The following is a 19722-nucleotide window of genomic DNA, read 5'->3' on the forward strand; positions in this document are numbered from 1 at the left end:
GCACCTAAAGAAATGTTCAATATCCTTAGTCATCAGGGGAATACAAATCAAATCAACTCTGAGATTCCACATCACACCACCCAGAATGGATGAGATAAAAAACTCAGGTGACAGCAGGTGCTGGCGAGGATGTGGAGAAAGAGGAACACTCAACCATTGCTGGAGGAACTGCAAGCTGGTAAAACCACTTTGGAAATCAGTCTGGCAGTTCCTCAGAAAATTGGAAATAGTTCCATCTGAAGACCCAGCTATATAACTCCTGGGCATATATCCAAAAAGATTTTCCAACATGGAACAAAGACGCATGCTTCAATATGTTCATCGTAGCCTTATTTATAATAGCCAGAAGCTGGAAAGAACCCAGATGCCCTTCAAAAGAGGAATGGATACAGAAAATGTGGTACATTTACACAATGGAATACTACTCAGCTATTAAAAACAATGACTACATGAAATTCATAGGCAAATGGAATGAACTAGAAAATATCATCCTGACCGCCGGAACCTGAAGGAAACAGACCGGATAAACAGTTCTCTGCACCCAAATCCCGTGGGAGGGAGAGCTAAACCTTCAGAGAGGCAGACACGCCTGGGAAACCAGAAGAGACTGCACTCTGAACACACATCTCGGACGCCAGAGGAAAACACCAAACGCCATCTGGAACCCTGGTGCACTGAAGTTCCCAGAAAGGGCGGCGCAGATCTTCCTGATTGCTGCCGCCGCAGAGAGCTCGTGGGCAGCACCCCGCAAGCAAACTTGAGCCTTGGGACCACAGGTAAGACCAACTTTTCTGCTGCAAGAGACCTGCCTGGTGAACTCGGGACACACAGAGGCAGAATTCCTCTAGGACCGGGCACGTCCTGTGTTTACCAGGAGTCCCACACCCGCAGAACCCGGCCCGTAGCAGCTCTCTGCTCCCAGACCCCATGGGAGAGAGACCTCACAGCCTGGTCAGGTGGGCACTCCTGAGGCTGCAGAGCGGAAGAGACCACCAACACTGCCCACCCCTGCCCACATCCCTGGCCCAAGAGGAAACTGTATAAGGCCTCTGGGTTCCCGTGGGGGAGGGCGAGGAGCGGCAGGACCGCTGCATATGAGACACCACCAGAACCTGAAGGAACAGACCGGATAAGCAGTTCTCTGCACCCAAATCCCATGGGAGGGAGAGCTAAACCTTCAGAGAGGCAGACACGCCTGGGAAACCAGAAGAGACTGCACTCTGCACACATCTCGGACGCCAGAGGAAAACACCAAACGCCATCTGGAACCCTGGTGCACGGAAGCTCCAGGAAACGGCGGCACAGGTCTTCCTGGTTGCTGCCGCCGCAGAGAGCTCGTGGGCAGCACCCCGCGAGCGAACTTGAGCCTCGGGACCACAGGTAAGACCAACTTTTCTGCTGCAAGTGACCTGCCTGGTTAACTCAAGACACAGGCCCACAGGAACAGCTGAAGACCTGTAGAGAGGAAAAACTACACGCCCGAAAGCAGAACACTCTGTCCCCATAACTGGCTGAAAGAAAACAGGAAAACAGGTCTACAGCACTCCTGACACACAGGCTTATAGGACAGTCTAGCCACTGTCAGAAATAGCAGAACAAAGTAGCACTAGAGATAATCTGATGGCGAGAGGCAAGCACAGGAACCCAAGCAACAGAAACCAAGACTACATGGCATCATCGGAGCCCAATTCTCCCACCAAAACAAACATGGAATATCCAAACACACCAGAAAAGCAAGATCTAGTTTCAAAATCATATTTGATCATGATGCTGGAGGACTTCAAGAAAGACGTGAAGAAATCCCTTAGAGAAACACAGGAAAACATTAATAAACAAGTAGAAGCCTACAGAGAGGAATCGCAAAAATCCCTGAAAGAATTCCAGGAAAACACAATCAAACAGTTGAAGGAATTAAAAATGGAAATAGAAGCAATCAAGAAAGAACACATGGAAACAACCCTGGATATAGAAAACCAAAAGAAGAGACAAGGAGCTGTAGATACAAGCTTCACCAACAGAATACAAGAGATGGAAGAGAGAATCTCAGGAGCAGAAGATTCCATAGAAATCATTGACTCAACTGTCAAAGATAATGTAAAGCAGAAAAAGCTACTGGTCCAAAACATATAGGAAATCCAGGACTCAATGAGAAGATCAAACCTAAGGATAATAGGTATAGAAGAGAGTGAAGACTCCCAGCTCAAAGGACCAGTAAATATCTTCAACAAAATCATAGAAGAAAACTTCCCTAACCTAAAAAAAGAGATACCCATAGGCATACAAGAAGCCTACAGAACTCCAAATAGATTGGACCAGAAAAGAAACACCTCCCGTCACATAATAGTCAAAACACCAAACGCACAAAATAAAGAGAAGAATATTAAAAGCAGTAAGGGAAAAAGGTCAAGTAACATATAAAGGCAGACCTATCAGAATCACACCAGACTTTTCGCCAGAAACTATGAAGGCCAGAAGATCCTGGACTGATGTCATACAGACCCTAAGAGAACACAAATGCCAGCCCAGGTTACTGTATCCTGCAAAACTCTCAATTAACATAGATGGAGAAACCAAGATATTCCATGACAAAACCAAATTTACACAATATCTTTCTACAAATCCAGCACTACAAAGGATAATAAAGGGTAAAGCCCAACATAAGGAGGCAAGCTATACCCTAGAAGAAGCAAGAAACTAATTGTCTTGGCAACAAAACAAAGAGAATGAAAGCACACAAACATAACCTCACATCCAAATATGAATATAACAGGAAGCAATAATCACTATTCCTTAATATCTCTCAACATCAATGGCCTCAACTCCCCAATAAAAAGACATAGATTAACAAACTGGATACGCAATGAGGACCCTGCATTCTGCTGCCTACAGGAAACACACCTCAGAGACAAAGACAGACACTACCTCAGAGTGAAAGGCTGGAAAACAACTTTCCAAGCAAATGGTCAGAAGAAGCAAGCTGGAGTAGCCATTCTAATATCAAATAAAATCAATTTTCAATTAAAAGTCATCAAAAAAGATAAGGAAGGACACTTCATATTCATCAAAGGAAAAATCCACCAAGATGAACTCTCAATCCTCATCTTCGATTGGTTTATATACAAGTGTGCAATTTCTAGGCTTGAAAGTAAAATGATGCTATCTGGTGCTGGATAGAGGAGCCTTATTTTTTATTATGGCAGCTTGCTATTTTTGTAACATGGTGATTTGGTTGAACACAATAAAGTACAGTAGTAACTGATCTCCCCCTCTTCCTGGATGAGTGAGGAGATGATTAAATGTTGATGTCAGCATCCATGAGCATATTCAGATGAGCTTCTGCTTCTGTTGAAAAGGATGCTGTGTTTGATTGTGGTCCGAAGCTTTGAAGCACTACTTGGCATCTCCTTCCTTGGAGGTCTCACTGTTTAAACATAACAGATTTGATAGCTTGTTGGTAAGGTGAGGTCCAGCTTGTCTCCACTAGGTCATCTTCATGTGAATCCGGTGGTTATACGGTTTTGTTCTAGGGATATTTCATTTTTTTAATAACGGTTTTAGCTGACATTCATGGAGAGAATGAATCCTTAGAACTGTGCCACTAGTGAAAGGAAATCCTGTCTAGAGTATGTTTCTTTACAAAGCTGTGTCACACCATCCTTTGGGCCCTCTGCTGGAAAAGTAGAATCAAGTCTCAAATAATGCCTTTTAAATTGTATCCTCTAGTATTATAGATGTAGGACAGTACTGTATCATACCTCTGTGGATGTAAAATAGCTTGTACCTGCTTTATGATACGTAGTAGTGACCGTGCTTTATCAGAGCTGTTTTTAATGATGTTGCTCAGAATGTTTTCTTTCCAGATGATGATTGAGAAGCTAATTTAAAAAAAAAATGGTGCCAGGTACCACAAGAGTAACAGAACTGTGCTGTTTTCTCGGGTTTTGTTTTTTTACTTTTTTTTTTTTTTTAATGGAGTGTGCTGGATGTCTCTACAGTTTTGTTCAGATGACTGCAGAACCTGGAAAAGCTGTTGCTGCTGTTGATGCATAACACACTGCTATTATTGGTCTTTTTATATAAATATAAATATATATATACAGATATATAATTTGAATTTTTTGAAACTTTACCTGTGCTGTCAACTTTCGAAAAAAGTATCCCCGTTTACTGTGTTGAGTTGGCACTGTACAGAAATTAACAGCCATATTGGTCTAGAAATGTTGAACTTAAGTTTTTTCCATTTGTACAGGGGTAACACACTGTATTAAATATGTAAGGTCTTATATACGTGGGTTTGATTACAAAAACTAATAAAGTATTCTCTAAATTAAACAAAAAAGAAGAGAGAGAAGGCTCAAAAAAAAAATGGAAATAGAAGCAATCAAGAAAGAACACATGGAAACAACCCTGGATATAGAAAACCAAAAGAAGAGACAAGGAGCTGTAGATACAAGCTTCACCAACAGAATACAAGAGATGGAAGAGAGAATCTCAGGAGCAGAAGATTCCATAGAAATCATTGACTCAACTGTCAAAGATAATGTAAAGCAGAAAAAGCTACTGGTCCAAAACATATAGGAAATCCAGGACTCAATGAGAAGATCAAACCTAAGGATAATAGGTATAGAAGAGAGTGAAGACTCCCAGCTCAAAGGACCAGTAAATATCTTCAACAAAATCATAGAAGAAAACTTCCCTAACCTAAAAAAGGAGATACCCATAGGCATACAAGAAGCCTACAGAACTCCAAATAGATTGGACCAGAAAAGAAACACCTCCCGTCACATAATAGTCAAAACACCAAACGCACAAAATAAAGAGAAGAATATTAAAAGCAGTAAGGGAAAAAGGTCAAGTAACATATAAAGGCAGACCTATCAGAATCACACCAGACTTTTCGCCAGAAACTATGAAGGCCAGAAGATCCTGGACTGATGTCATACAGATTCTAAGAGAACACAAGTGCCAGCCCAGGTTACTGTATCCTGCAAAACTCTCAATTAACATAGATGGAGAAACCAAGATATTCCATGACAAAACCAAATTTACACAATATCTTTCTACAAATCCAGCACTACAAAGGATAATAAAGGGTAAAGCCCAACATAAGGAGGCAAGCTATACCCTAGAAGAAGCAAGAAACTAATTGTCTTGGCAACAAAACAAAGAGAATGAAAGCACACAAACATAACCTCACATCCAAATATGAATATAACAGGAAGCAATAATCACTATTCCTTAATATCTCTCAACATCAATGGCCTCAACTCCCCAATAAAAAGACATAGATTAACAAACTGGATACGCAATGAGGACCCTGCATTCTGCTGCCTACAGGAAACACACCTCAGAGACAAAGACAGACACTACCTCAGAGTGAAAGGCTGGAAAACAACTTTCCAAGCAAATGGTCAGAAGAAGCAAGCTGGAGTAGCCATTCTAATATCAAATAAAATCAATTTTCAATTAAAAGTCATCAAAAAAGATAAGGAAGGACACTTCATATTCATCAAAGGAAAAATCCACCAAGATGAACTCTCAATCCTAAATATCTATGCCCCAAATACAAGGGCACCTACATATGTAAAAGAAACCTTACTAAAGCTCAAAACACACATTGCACCTCACACAATAATAGTAGGAGACTTCAACACCCCACTCTCATCAATGGACAGATCATGGAAACAGAAATTAAACAGAGATGTAGACAGACTAAGAGAAGTCATGAGCCAAATGGACTTAACAGATATTTATAGAACATTCTATCCTAAAGCAAAAGGATATACCTTCTTCTCAGCTCCTCATGGTACTTTCTCCAAAATTGACCATATAATTGGTCAAAAAACGGGCCTCAACAGGTACAGAAAGATAGAAATAATCCCATGCGTGCTATCGGACCACCACGGCCTAAAACTGGTCTTCAATAACAATAAGGGAAGAATGCCCACATATACATAGAAATTGAACAATGCTCTACTCAATGATAACCTGGTCAAGGAAGAAATAAAGAAAGAAATTAAAAACTTTTTAGAATTTAATGAAAATGAAGGTACAACATACCCAAACTTATGGGACACAATGAAAGCTGTGCTAAGAGGAAAACTCATAGCGCTGAGTGCCTGCAGAAAGAAACAGGAAAGAGCATATGTCAGCAGCTTGACAGCACACCTAAAAGCTCTAGAACAAAAAGAAGCAAATACACCCAGGAGGAGTAGAAGGCAGGAAATAATCAAACTCAGAGCTGAAATCAACCAAGTAGAAACAAAAAGGACCATAGAAAGAATCAACAGAACCAAAAGTTGGTTCTTTGAGAAAATCAACAAGATAGATAAACCCTTAGCCAGACTAACGAGAGGACACAGAGAGTGTGTCCAAATTAACAAAATCAGAAATGAAAAGGGAGACATAACTACAGATTCAGAGGAAATTCAAAAAATCATCAGATCTTACTATAAAAGCCTATATTCAACAAAACTTGAAAATCTACAGGAAATGGACAATTTCCTAGACAGATACCAGGTACCGAAGTTAAATCAGGAACAGATAAACCAGTTAAACAACCCCATAACTCCTAAGGAAATAGAAGCAGTCATTAAAGGTCTCCCAACCAAAAAGAGCCCAGGTCCAGACGGGTTTAGTGCAGAATTCTATCAAATCTTCATAGAAGACCTCATACCAATATTATCCAAACTATTCCACAAAATTGAAACAGATGGATCACTCCCGAATTCCTTCTATGAAGCCACAATTACTCTTATACCTAAACCACACAAAGAACCAACAAAGAAAGAGAACTTCAGACCAATTTCCCTTATGAATATCGACGCAAAAATACTCAATAAAATTCTGGCAAACCAAATCCAAGAGCACATCAAAACAATCATCCACCATGATCAAGTAGGCTTCATCCCAGGCATGCAGGGATGGTTTAATATACGGAAAACCATCAACGTGACCCATTATATAAACAAACTGAAAGAACAAAACCACATGATAATTTCATTAGATGCTGAGAAAGCATTTGACAAAATTCAACACCCCTTCATGATAAAAGTCCTGGAAAGAATAGGAATTCAAGGCCCATACCTAAACATAGTAAAAGCTATATACAGCAAACCAGTTGCTAACATTAAACTAAATGGAGAGAAACTTGAAGCAATCCCACTAAAATCAGGGACTAGACAAGGCTGCCCACTCTCTCCCTACTTATTCAATATAGTTCTTGAAGTTCTAGCCAGAGCAATCAGACAACAAAAGGAGATCAAGGGGATACAGATCGGAAAAGAAGAAGTCAAAATATCACTATTTGCAGATGATATGTTAGTATATTTAAGTGATCCCAAAAGTTCCACCAGAGAACTACTAAAGCTGATAAACAACTTCAGCAAAGTGGCTGGGTATAAAATTAACTCAGATAAATCAGTAGCCTTCCTCTACACAAAAGAGAAACAAGCCGAGAAAGAAATTAGGGAAACGACACCCTTCATAATAGACCCAAATAATACCAAGTACCTCGGTGTGACTTTAACCAAGCAAGTAAAAGATCTGTACAATAAGAAGTTCAAGACACTGAGGAAAGAAATTGAAGAAGACCTCAGAAGATGGAAAGATCTCCCATGCTCATGGATTGGCAGGATTAATATAGTAAAAATGGCCATTTTACCAAAAGCGATCTACAGATTCAATGCAATCCCCATCAAAATACCAATCCAATTCTTCAAAGAGTTAGACAGAACAATTTGCAAATTCATCTGGAATAACAAAAAACCCAGGATAGATAAAACTATCCTCAACAATAAAAGGACTTCAGGGGGAATCACTATCCCTGAACTCAAGCAGTATTACAGAGCAATAGTGATAAAAACTGCATGGTATTGGTACAGAGACAGACAGATAGACCAATGGAATAGAATTGAAGACCCAGAAATGAACCCACACACCTATGGTCACTTGATTTTTGACAAAGGAGCCAAAACCATCCAATGGAAAAAAGATAGCATTTTCAGCAAATGGTGCTGGTTCAACTGGAGGTCAACATGTAGAAGAATGCAGATCGATCCATGCTTATCACCCTGTACAAAGGTTAAGTCCAAGTGGATCAAGGACTTCCACATCAAACCAGACACACTCAAACTAATAGAAGAAAAACTAGGGAAGCATCTGGAACACATGGGCACTGGAAAAAATTTCCTGAACAAAACACCAATGGCTTATGCTCTAAGATCAAGAATCGACAAATGGGATCTCATAAAACTGCAAAGCTTCTGTAAGGCAAAGGACACTGTGGTTAGGACAAAACGGCAACCAACAGATTGGGAAAAGATCTTTACCAATCCTACAACAGATAGAGGCCTTATATCCAAAATATACAAAGAACTCAAGAAGTTAGACCGCAGGGAGACAAATAACCCTATTAAAAAATGGGGCTCAGAGCTAAACAAAGAATTCACAGCTGAGGAATGCCGAATGGCTGAGAAACACCTAAAGAAATGTTCAACATCTTTAGTCATAAGGGAAATGCAAATCAAAACAACCCTGAGATTTCACCTCACACCAGTGAGAATGGCTAAGATCAAAAACTCAGATGACAGCAGATGCTGGCGAGGATGAGGAGATAGAGGAACACTCCTCCATTGTTGGTGGGAGTGCAGACTGGTACAACCATTCTGGAAATCAGTCTGGAGGTTCCTCAGAAAATTGGACATTGAACTGCCTGAGGATCCAGCTATACCTCTCTTGGGCATATACCCAAATGATGCCTCAACATATAAAAAAGACACGTGTTCCACTATGTTCATCACAGCCTTATTTATAATAGCCAGAAGCTGGAAAGAACCCAGATGCCCTTCAACAGAGGAATGGATACAGAAAGTGTGGTACATCTACACAATGGAATATTACTCAGCTATCAAAAACAATGACTTTATGAAATTCGTAGGCAAATGGTTGGAACTGGAAAATATCATCCTGAGTGAGCTAACCCAATCACAGAAAGACATACATGGTATGTACTCATTGATAAGTGGCTATTAGCCCAAATGCTTGAATTACCCTAGATGCCTAGAACAAATGAAACTCAAGACGGATGATCAAAATGTGAATGCTTCACTCCTTCTTTAAAAGGGGAACAAGAATACCCTTGGCAGGGAAGAGAGAGGCAAAGATTAAAACAGAGACTGAAGGAACACCCATTCAGAGCCTTCCCCACATGTGGCCCATACATATACAGCCACCCAATTAGACAAGATGGATGAAGCAAAGAAGTGCAGACTGACAGGAGCCGGATGTAGATCACTCCTGAGAGACACAGCCAGAATACAGCAAATACAGAGGCGAATGCCAGCAGCAAACCACTGAACTGAGAATAGGACCCCCGTTGAAGGAATCAGAGAAAGAACTGGAAGAGCTTGAAGGGGCTCGAGACCCCATATGTACAACAGTGCCAAGCAACCAGAGCTTCCAGGGACTAAGCCAATACCTAAAGACTATACATGGACTGACCCTGGACTGTGACCTCATAGATAGCAATGAATATCCTAGGAAGAACACCAGTGGAAGGGGAAGCCCTGGGTCCTGCTAAGACTGAACCCCCAGTGAACTAGACTGTTGGGGGGAGGGCGGCAATGGGGGGAGGGTTGGGAGGGGAACACCCATAGGGAAGGGGAGAGGGGGAGGGGGATGTTTGCCCGGAAACCGGGAAAGGGAATAACACTCGAAATGTATATAAGAAATACTCAAGTTAATAAAAAAAAAAAAAAGAAAGAAAATATCATCCTTAGTGAGGTAACCCAATCAACAAAAATCACAATTAGTATGCAGTCACTAATAAGTGGATATTAGCCTGAAAACTCAAAATGCCCAAGATACAATTCACAGACCACATGAAGCTCAAGAAGAAAGAAGACCAAAGTGTGGATACTTAAGTCCTTCTTAGAAGGGGGAACAAAAATACTCAGAAGAGGAAACATGGAGACAAAGTGTGGGACAGACACTGAAGGAAAGGCCATCCAGAGACTGCCCCACTAGGGATTCATCCCATATACAGATACCAAATTCAGACAATACTGTGGATGCCAAGAATTACATGCTGACAAGAGCCTGATATATCTGTCTCCTGAGAGGCTCCACCAGAACCTGATAAATACAGAGGCAGACGCTCACAGTCAACCATTGAACCAAGAATGGGGTTCCAAAGGAGGAATTAGAGAAAGGACTGCAGGAGTTTGCAACCCCAAAAGAACAACAACAATATAAACCAATCTGACCCCACAGAGTTCCCAGGGACTAAACCACCATTCCAAGAGTACACAGGGATGGACCCATGGCTCCAGTCGCATATGTAACAGAGGATGGCCTTGTTGGGCATCAATGAGAGGAGAGGCCCTTGGTCCTGTCAAAGCTCGACGCCCCAGTGTAGGGGAATGTCAGAGCAGGGAGGTGGGAGGGAGCGGGTGGGTTGGTGTGGGAGCACCCTCATAGAAGCAAGGGGGAATAGGGGGTTTTTGGAGGGGATACAGGGAAAGGGAATAACATTTGAAATGTAAATAAGAAAATATCCATAAAAAGAAAAAAGTCACAAAAACAAAAAAATCCTGTCCTATATACCCACAAAAGAAAAAAAGTCCAAAGGAAGCAGGGCATAGTGTTGCACTCCTTTAATCCCAGCACTCAGGATGCAGAGGCATGTGGATCTCTGTGAGTTCAAGGCCAGCCTGGTCTGTAGAGTGAGTACCAGTATAGTCAGAGCTACATAGTCTCAAAAGCAAAAAAAAAAAAACAAACTGAAACATTTTTTTTAACCTTTCAAGCAATGCTGATAGCTGGTAGAGAAGGACACACCAACCTAGTCTGTTCTCCGCACTGAACAGGATTACATCTCGTCCTGACCACAGACCTGTGCACACACGAGAAAGCACAATGTGTCCTAAGTGGTGGTATTTCATGGGTCAGGAGTTCTTGTCCCTTCAGTCGATCACATCAGACCTGGAAGACATCTGCCAGCCTGAACACAACGTGCTTGCCTTTTCTTTGAAGTGGGATCCTACCTACGGGGTTAGAGTCATGCAGCTGTTTTCTTACACCCCAGAACTCAGGCTTCTTATCCGTAGTTTATTACTACTCCCTCCATAGCTAGTACAATAGCTTGCAAAGCTTGAGAGATGGCTCTGCTATTAAGAACCCCTGAGTCGGATTCCTAGCACCCTTTATCAGATGGCTCACAACTGCTCGCAATTACAGTTCCCAGGGATCCAGCAACCTCTTCTGGACTCTATGGGCACCCGTACACATACATGAACATTTCTATACACAGACACTGACACAGACATGTAGTTATAAGCATCATGCTCTCCATTCATTTCAATGTTCCCCCAACAGACACCATGGGTTCTTTGAATTCTGGTTTACCCTCTACAACTCTAAATAACAGTGTGACTTTTTTTTTTTTTTCTTTTAACAAGGTCTCTCTGAGAGTCTGAGGTTTTCCTACATAAATCATTGTTACATTCTTCCTTCTATTGGCAGTGACTCCAAGCCAACACTGCCTCCACGTGGTAGGTTCTATGCCTACTGAGATCTGCTCCATTTAGTGAATTTCCCTCAAGACTCCCTAGGTACTGAACCACAGGGGATCTGAGGAACTCTGGATTTGAAGCTAGTCCTGGCATTTGAACTAGTTTCTCCCTGCTCATCCTATTCCGTGTTTACAGCCTGCAAAGGCAACTTGCTTCCCAGCCCCCACACAGACGGATCCTCCAGGAAGTCAACATAGCCTTTTAGTGTGTCAGGTTCTGCATTATTTATCCCACAGCCCAGGATAGCACATGGCTCTGTATCAAGAGGCAGCCATTTCTTACAACATTCCCTCAACAGGAAAAACAGACCATCTAATAGTAAGCTAGGGCCACGCTAGTACAGTGACGGTCTTCTTTAGTACTTGGCTGTTTAAACACAATCACTCAAATGATTGCAGTCTCCAGGGGCTGGACAGACGGCTCCACAGTTGAGAGTGCATGCTGTTCCTACAGAGGACCAAAGTTTATTAACTCCAGAGCCAGAGAATCCAGCACCCAGCACCACCCTCTTCTGTCTTCTGGTCTCTATCAACACACACACACACACACACACACACACACACACACACACACACACACACACACGGGGGTTGGGGGTGGAAGCAAATCTATTTTTTGCTGGGAATGCTGAGGGGAATATTAACTCAGGAATTTGCAAATTGTCTGCTGGAGTGGGAATGTGGCATCTCAAGAGAAGAGCATTAGTTGCTCTTATGGTTGCCAAAGTAGAAAATCTAGGTCTTCTTGCTTTACTATCCTAAATTCATATATATTTATATTTTATTGCCCTTTTGAGACTTTAAATTAAACCCTGTTCATCTTTGGCCTTCTCACTATTGAAGGAGCAGGGAGAGGGAGGAGGAAGACACAGTAAGAGAAAGAGAACCCAGGGAAGTGAACAAGTCCATCTGGAAGAGAGGAGGAGGAGGAGGAGGAGGAGGAGGAGGAGGAGGAGGAGGAGGAGGAGGAGGAGGAGGAGGAGGAGGAGATAAAGTAGAGGCACAAGAGATGAGAAATGGTCTAACTGGTAAAAGTACTTGCCCTGGAAGCCCAAAGACCAGCATTCCACCCTTAGATCCTGTGTTGGTGTTAGACCTGAGGGAATGTCTGATTAAAGCAAGATGTATTTAGGAGTGCACAAAGGACTGGCCACAAACTGCCTCCCCCTAAGTTGAGGTTTCAGAGAACAGTCCATCACAGGCTTTTGAGTTCCCTTTTATGGGGAAGGGTTAGGGTTAATAGAAATCAGCCTTGGAATTAATTAGCCATGAGCACCTGGATAGAAGAGTTGGGGGACTCAGGGTTCAAGGCTGCCTGTGACCTGTGACACAGATAAGTGCACGAATACGTCATGTGGAAGGAGCGTCATCACCAACCACCCAAAGTAGTCCTCTGACCACATATGTGAGATGGCTCATGGGAGCTCGCACTTACACACATCTTAATAAACACACAAAAATAATATAAAGGTACAAAGTCTGACAAGTCCAACAATGTGATCTAGTAATAAAGAAACAGAAGCACAGTATATGTAGTAAGCATATGTAGTAAGCAACTGAACGGACTACAGCCTAGTCAACAGACTAGCCAATTGATTACAGCCTGGCTAGTTAATTGTTTATAAATAATCGTTGTTGTTTTTTTTTTAATTTAATTTAACCTTTTACTTATTCACTTCAAATCGTGCTCACTGCTACCCTCCCAGTCACCCTCTCCCACAATTCTTCCCCCATTCTCCTTCCCTCCCCTTCTCTGAGCAGGATGAGGCCTCTCGGGGTGTGGAGACATATATCCCACACCAAGTATCTGCTAGGCTGGGTGCTTCCCCTCCCACTGAGGCCACGTTGTTGTTTGATCGGTAGCTAACTTGACCATTGAACAAACACTTCATGTGAACTCAACTCGAAGTCCAGATTTAGATTCTGCCTGGCAGGCATACACTGCACTTTGAGAATGCACAGGATAAGCTTGCACTTTCAGATAGCTACCGACCCCTGTTTCATCAACTGTGATGATTTGTATAAGCTCAGCCCAGGAGTGGCACTGTTAGAAGGTATGGCCCTGTTGGAATAGGTGTGTCACTGTGGGTGTGGGCTATAAGACCCTCATCCTAAGTGCCCTGAAGCCTTTATTCTGCTATCAGCCTTCAAATAAAGATATAGAACTCTCAGCTCCTCCGGCACCATGCCTGCCTGGATGCTGCCATGTTCTCGCCTTGATGATAATGGACTGAACTTTTGAACCTGTAAGCCAAATGTTGTCCTTAGAAGAGTTGCCTTGGTCATGGTATCTAGTCACAACAGCAAAACCCTAAGACATCAACCAATCAAATTCTCTGCGTTTGACTCCAATTCTCTGCCCTGGTTCCTTAATTCCTGGCTATTGTTTTTCTTTCAAAAACCAACAGAGGAAGTCTAGAGAGATGGCTACACAGAGTACTTGCAGCTCTTGCAGAGGACCTGAGTTTGAATCTCAGCACCTACCTAGTGAGGCATGTATCCCACAAAACACCTCAAACTCCAGCTTGGAGGTACCCGACTTCTTCTGGGCTCCCACCCAAAGCCACACGCACCCCTCCGATGCAAACAAATACAATAAATCGTTAAAAAAAACAATGAAAATGCACATGGGGAGGGTAGTGATTTGTGTGAAATGCTATGCTCTTTTCTTGTGATGAGACTAGAAGCAGGTTGAGATATATATAGGTTAGGGTTTGAAGACATCGGTTACCCAGCTCCCCAACTTCTTAAGGCATAAAGCAAGGGTTAATCCATTTTTACTGAAAGTCTCCGAAATCCTAGGAACTGTGGACTTTGCTAAACCCTGGCTAGCTTATGAGGAGAAACCCCACCCCCAAATGAAACTGAAAGCAAGTTTCTCAACAAAGCAAACCTCAAGCTTAGGTGGAAATTTTTGGTGGTTAGAAGCCTCCAGGGTTTTATCTTCCTCATCCATCTCCTTGGCCTGCTTCTTGGGGCTTCTTTTTGCCACCTTCTCAGCAGGACATGGTGCCCACAGCCCTTCATCAAACAAAAGGAGGAACCGAAGAAGAAACTCCAGGAGCTAAAAGCCAAGGCCGAGGGGGAAGGGCCCCTGGCCACAGGTGGAATGAAGAAATCTGGCAAAAAGAAAACTGTTCCTCACAGCTGAGGTGATGGGGACCCTCCTCTTCCGTTTAACATCTGGATTCCCTGCCATGACATCTTTGACAGCTAATAGCTAGAATGAAGTGTTGTCCTGGAGCCTGTTGTACGTGGTAATAAACTTTGCTAAAAAAAAAAAAAGAGTGAAGTGAATAATAATGCAGCGGCTCCTTGTTGTCTCTAGTGCTCAGCAATTCCTAACTCAGCTGTGAACTGAAAGTGAACCCAGTCTGGAATCCTGCCAGAACCTACTGTCCCATCTTCTGTACAGCTTTGAATTAAACCAACTCATTTAAAAGCCAAAAAAAGAAAAGAAAAGAAAAAAGGAAGGAAAAAAGAAGGAAGGAAGGAGAGAAAGAAAGAAAGAAAGGAAGGAAGAAGAAAGAAGGAAAGAAAGAAAAGAAAGAAAAAAGAAGCCTTCTGGGCATGCATTGCCAAGCACAACACTGGCTCTGGTGCTAGTGAATTCACGCAGGCGCACAGCCAGCACAGAGTCTGCCCTCCCCCTACTGAGTTTGTCAGCCTTGTCATAGGAGGAGCCATGCACCCATGCAGGGCACTGGAACACCAAACCAAACCAAAAACAAACAAACAAACCCGGAAAGTGGGGTGGAAACAGTGGGAAGAAATGACGGAGCCGGATTATATACACGTATGAATTATCAAAGAATAAACTAACTAAACATTTTCTAATTTTAATTAGATGCCCCCTCCCCCGCTTCCTCACCTCTCCCCTCTATGAGAAGGAAAAGAAAGGATTGCGGCTCTGATGTCTGAGAGGTAAGAAGCAAGAGGAGGATGAGGCCGGATGTCTGCGGGGAGGCAGCTGGAGGGTCTCTAACTTTGCAACTAGTGTTCAGAAAGGCTGTTAAGTGTTCCGGACTCTGCTCGCAGCCTCCAGCCGGCCTGGGTGTGAGAAAGACTAAGTACTCCTGCGTGCCTGTAGCCAGTTCTTGTAAGGAGCTCCCAGCAATCTAAGGGCCGCTAATAACAAGACAATTTCTCAAACTGTTAAACTCTCATTTCCTCATTTTCTACATTCTTCCTTTTAATGGGTCTGAAAAACTGTTTATCAAACAAACGGGGTAAAGGGCTTCTGTTAGGTTCTTTAGGCACACGCACAAGAAAGCACAGCGTGAGTATAAACACTCCTGCTGAGGACCTGGAGATGAAAAGTACTTTTCTAAGCTTCTAAAAGGTAGCACATACAGTGACTCTGCCAGTACTCACCTCTCTTTGCTCCCAAGACAGGATAGAATCACAAGTGTATTTGTTTATTCCTCAGAGTGGGCTCCTTCCAGGGGAAGAAGGAGGAGTCGCGAAAGGGACAAGCCACACCCACAGCGTTTAGGGACCGGGAGGTCTCAGCTCTGAATTAAAAGGAAAGGTGTTTAGCCATTCTAATTAATATTAGAATATTAATATTTACCTTTCAAGACTGATCATAAAATGTTACAGATAATATTTGAAAGTACCACAGACAACATTTTGTTCTCAGTTTTACTCTGCCTGCAGGTGGCCACTGGGCTCGGGACCAAAGAGTTTTTCCAGCATGGTGAATAGCCTTCAGGGACAAAGGCAGATACAAAATTTCCACTCTGAAATTAGCACTGTAAGCCAAGAAGCCACGATACAAGGGCAGTTTTATTCCACGACGGGATGGATTTGCAAGTAACACTGGCTTGGTTTGGAAAGCCACTTAAGCCAACAGTATTAATGAGAACTGAGGGGTTTGTAAGAAAGGATGTTAGTACAACTGCTTCTCATTCTTTGGGGTAATGGTAGCCAGGAATTGGACAAATCAGGGTGGTCATGTACTTACTGAATCCATGCTAGAATCCAGGTTAAAAGACAAAATGAGCTATCTGTTCATTTCTGAACCTGGGCAGTTTTGCCAGCTTGTGCAAACATGGATAATTCACTGGCAGTGTGATGTTTGTGCAAGAATTCATTGTCTGTATAAAACTCTTTAGAGGGAAAGGGGGGTAAAAAAAAAAACTCATAAAACTCTTTAGAAAAAAAAACTTTCCCACCATTTTACATCTATTTTCATTTTATGTTATCAATTCAGTATTTGGAATTTCCGGATGCTCTAAGTAAATCACAGTACCCTGGAAAGATTCATTCTCCAGGATTCATGTCCCACAGAGGAGGGAGAGATAGGAGGGTTCCAGAAGGCTGCAGAACATAAGAATTTAGGACAGACAGATGATAGATGAATGGTAAAAGGAGAGATAGAGAGATAGAGAGATAGACAGCTGAACTAGAGTAGGGGGCAGCTGGAAGAGGGGTGTCTGTTGGATAAATCAGACCCTCAGAGGGATGCCTCATCTTTTCTATGGTTCAAATACTGTTTTTTCCCCTACCAGGTTGGAGTAAGTTCTCAATGAGATACTCTCAATGAGTTACCATTTCAGTAAATGAAATCTGCAGATATTAAACTATGGGTATATTGGGATTTGCTATTGTTGCTGGGTATTTTTTTTTCCAGGAATACACTGTGAAACACTGTCTTACTAAAGGCTTATTTTATTTTTTTATTGCTGATGATTTAACCCACCTATTTGAGCACTTTAAGTACATACTCTGCTCATTTCCAGATCAAGAGCTCCCTCCCCCACCCTCCCCTCCCTCCTTCTCCATCCCATCCCTACACACACACACACACACACACACACACACACACACACACCAATCAACAGCCCTAATAAAATCTTGACAAAATGTAAGAGTCCTATTTGTATGATTTTTTTTTCTTTTTCTTTTTCTTCTTTTTCTTTTTTTCGGAGCTGGGGACCGACCCAAGGCCTTGCGCTTGCTAGGCAAGTGCTCTACTACTGAACTAAATCCCCAACCCCTTGTTTATATGATTTTTAAGGGTCTGAGAGTACCATGGTAGGAAAATTGTGTTGATATTTTGCCAAGATTTAAGTTGGAAAAGGTAACTTTTTCCCACTGACAAAAGCCTTAAATTTGGCAAGATAGGTAGAGGTTTGGCCATTGTTATCAGGGAATACAGGCTCTCATATGAATCTTAGACTCAGATCAAAATTTTAAAATCAGCTAGGCTGTGTGGGCACCTGCTTTTAATCCTTAGCCCAGGCAAACACAGGCTGATCTCTCTGAATTTGAGGTCTGTCTAGTCTATGGAGTGCGTACTAGTACAGCCAGGGCTACCTAGAGAAATCCTGTCTGAACCCCACCCCCCTAAAAAAAGTAATTTTATCTTTTTTTTTTTTTTTCCGGAGCTGGGAACCGAACCCAGGGCCTTGCGCTTGCTAGGCAAGTGCTCTACCACTGAGCCAAATCCCCAACCCCAAAAAAGTAATTTTAAAACCAAGGGTGTGTGAGCTATCTCAGTTGGTAAAGATATTGGTGACCAAGACTGGTTTGAATGTAGAGACTCGCACTGTAGAAAGAGAGGACTGACCTTGGAGAGTTGTGCTGACCACCACACACCTGCCTACATGCCACCCCCACCACACACACTCTGAATTAATCAATTAATTAAAGTTTAAAAACAGCTCAGAAGGAAGCTTAAGGGATCACTTTACTGGAGTTTGGGAAAAACAACAGGAAGGGCAATGTGGGACCCTCAGAGGCTGCAAGTAGAGGGAGGTAAGAAAGGAGTTATGATTTCAGAGTTAGGGGTCAGGAAGGTAGACAGGCTCAGAATGCAAGGCATCAGCATCTTTGGTGTGAGTCTGTATGCAAGGGGTGTGGGTCTCTCCTCAGAACCCGGGAGAGCATGCCCAGAGTGTTGGGGAAGCAGGCATCGGGTTTGGGCCTGTATTCAAAACGGGAGCTAGAAATTGGAAAGATGGCTGAAGAAGGTGCTTCATGATCTCACATGTTATACTTTGAGCAAAGCTGCCTAAAAGGGAATGCAGGAACGGCTGGGAGATGGGACATGGATTTGGTGAGCATTAAGGACATGGCTGTGGACTTTGCCTTGAATTTACTGGATTCTTCTAGGAAGAATCTCCACAGAGATGTGATACAGGAAACTTGTAGGACTCTCACACATGTCCCATGGTTCACGTGCACCTGTACTGAAACACACACACACACACACACACACACACACACACACACACACACACTCACATACACTCACACACACACACACTCACACACACTCACACACACTCAAACACATACTCTCAGAAACACACACACACTCTCACACATACACACATACACACTCACACGCATACACACACACTCAAACATACTCTCAGAGACACACACACTCACACATACACACATACACACACATACACACACACACACACACACACACACACACACACACACACAGGAAATCAATAACCTAAAGAGGATTTAGCAGTTAGAGGCACTCGATAGTAAACCCAATGACCTGAGTTCAAGTCCCAGGACTTACAAGGTGGAGAGAGAACTACCCTTTGTCCTCTGACTTCTTGTACATGCCACAGTATGTCAGTGTGTTCTCCCCACCAACACCCCACCCACCCAAGAACTGTAGCTTTAAGGAAAGAGAAGACAGGATGGAGAGATGGCACACTGATTAAGAACACAGGCTGTTCTTCCAGGGTTCAATTCCCAGCAGCGGTATGGACGCTCACAACTGTCTATGGATCCAGGTCCAGAGGATCTGACACCCTCACATCAACTGTACGTGTAGGCAAAATACCAATGTACATAAAATGAAGTAAAAAAGTTACAAAAGAAAGAAAAGAAAAGAAAAGGGGAAGGAGGTCATTTCCCCCTGAATTATACCTGAAAAGATAGAAAGGTTTAGCAGGGAGGACACAGGAACACCTGCATCGGGAGAGGGTATTCTAGAGTCTGTAAGTACACATCTCAGTAGGACAGAGCTATTGGTCCCTTAGCGTTGTCTTCCGGGATATCAAGTTTCTTGATATTTTTCCGCTCAGGTGATGTGATCCATTTGGCTAAGTCTGTTTTGTTTTGTTTGGAGACAGGGTTTCTCTGGGTAGCCCTGGCTATCCTGGAACACACTC

At 42.7% G+C, this 19722-nt stretch overlaps 1 protein-coding gene across 2 annotated transcripts in view; it reads right to left on the bottom strand.

Moving 5' to 3' along the window:
• Positions 1-16291, bottom strand: part of Gsta6 (glutathione S-transferase alpha 6) — a 58140-nt gene extending 41849 nt beyond the window's left edge. Inside the window, exons 1-2 of one of the 2 annotated variants that reach the window (XM_039084065.2) lie at positions 15947-16079; positions 10844-10894 (exon numbers count right to left, since the gene is read on the bottom strand). The gene's annotated coding sequence lies outside the window, so the exon portion shown is untranslated. Of the gene's footprint in view, positions 1-10843; positions 10895-15946 lie in introns of both variants that reach the window. The other variant, XM_006244656.5, reaches the window with a different exon arrangement.
• Positions 16292-19722: the final 3431 nt, after the last annotated feature.

This window comes from Rattus norvegicus, chromosome 9 (genome assembly GCF_036323735.1).
Source record: "Rattus norvegicus strain BN/NHsdMcwi chromosome 9, GRCr8, whole genome shotgun sequence".
NCBI classification, from domain to species: Eukaryota; Metazoa; Chordata; class Mammalia; order Rodentia; family Muridae; genus Rattus; species Rattus norvegicus.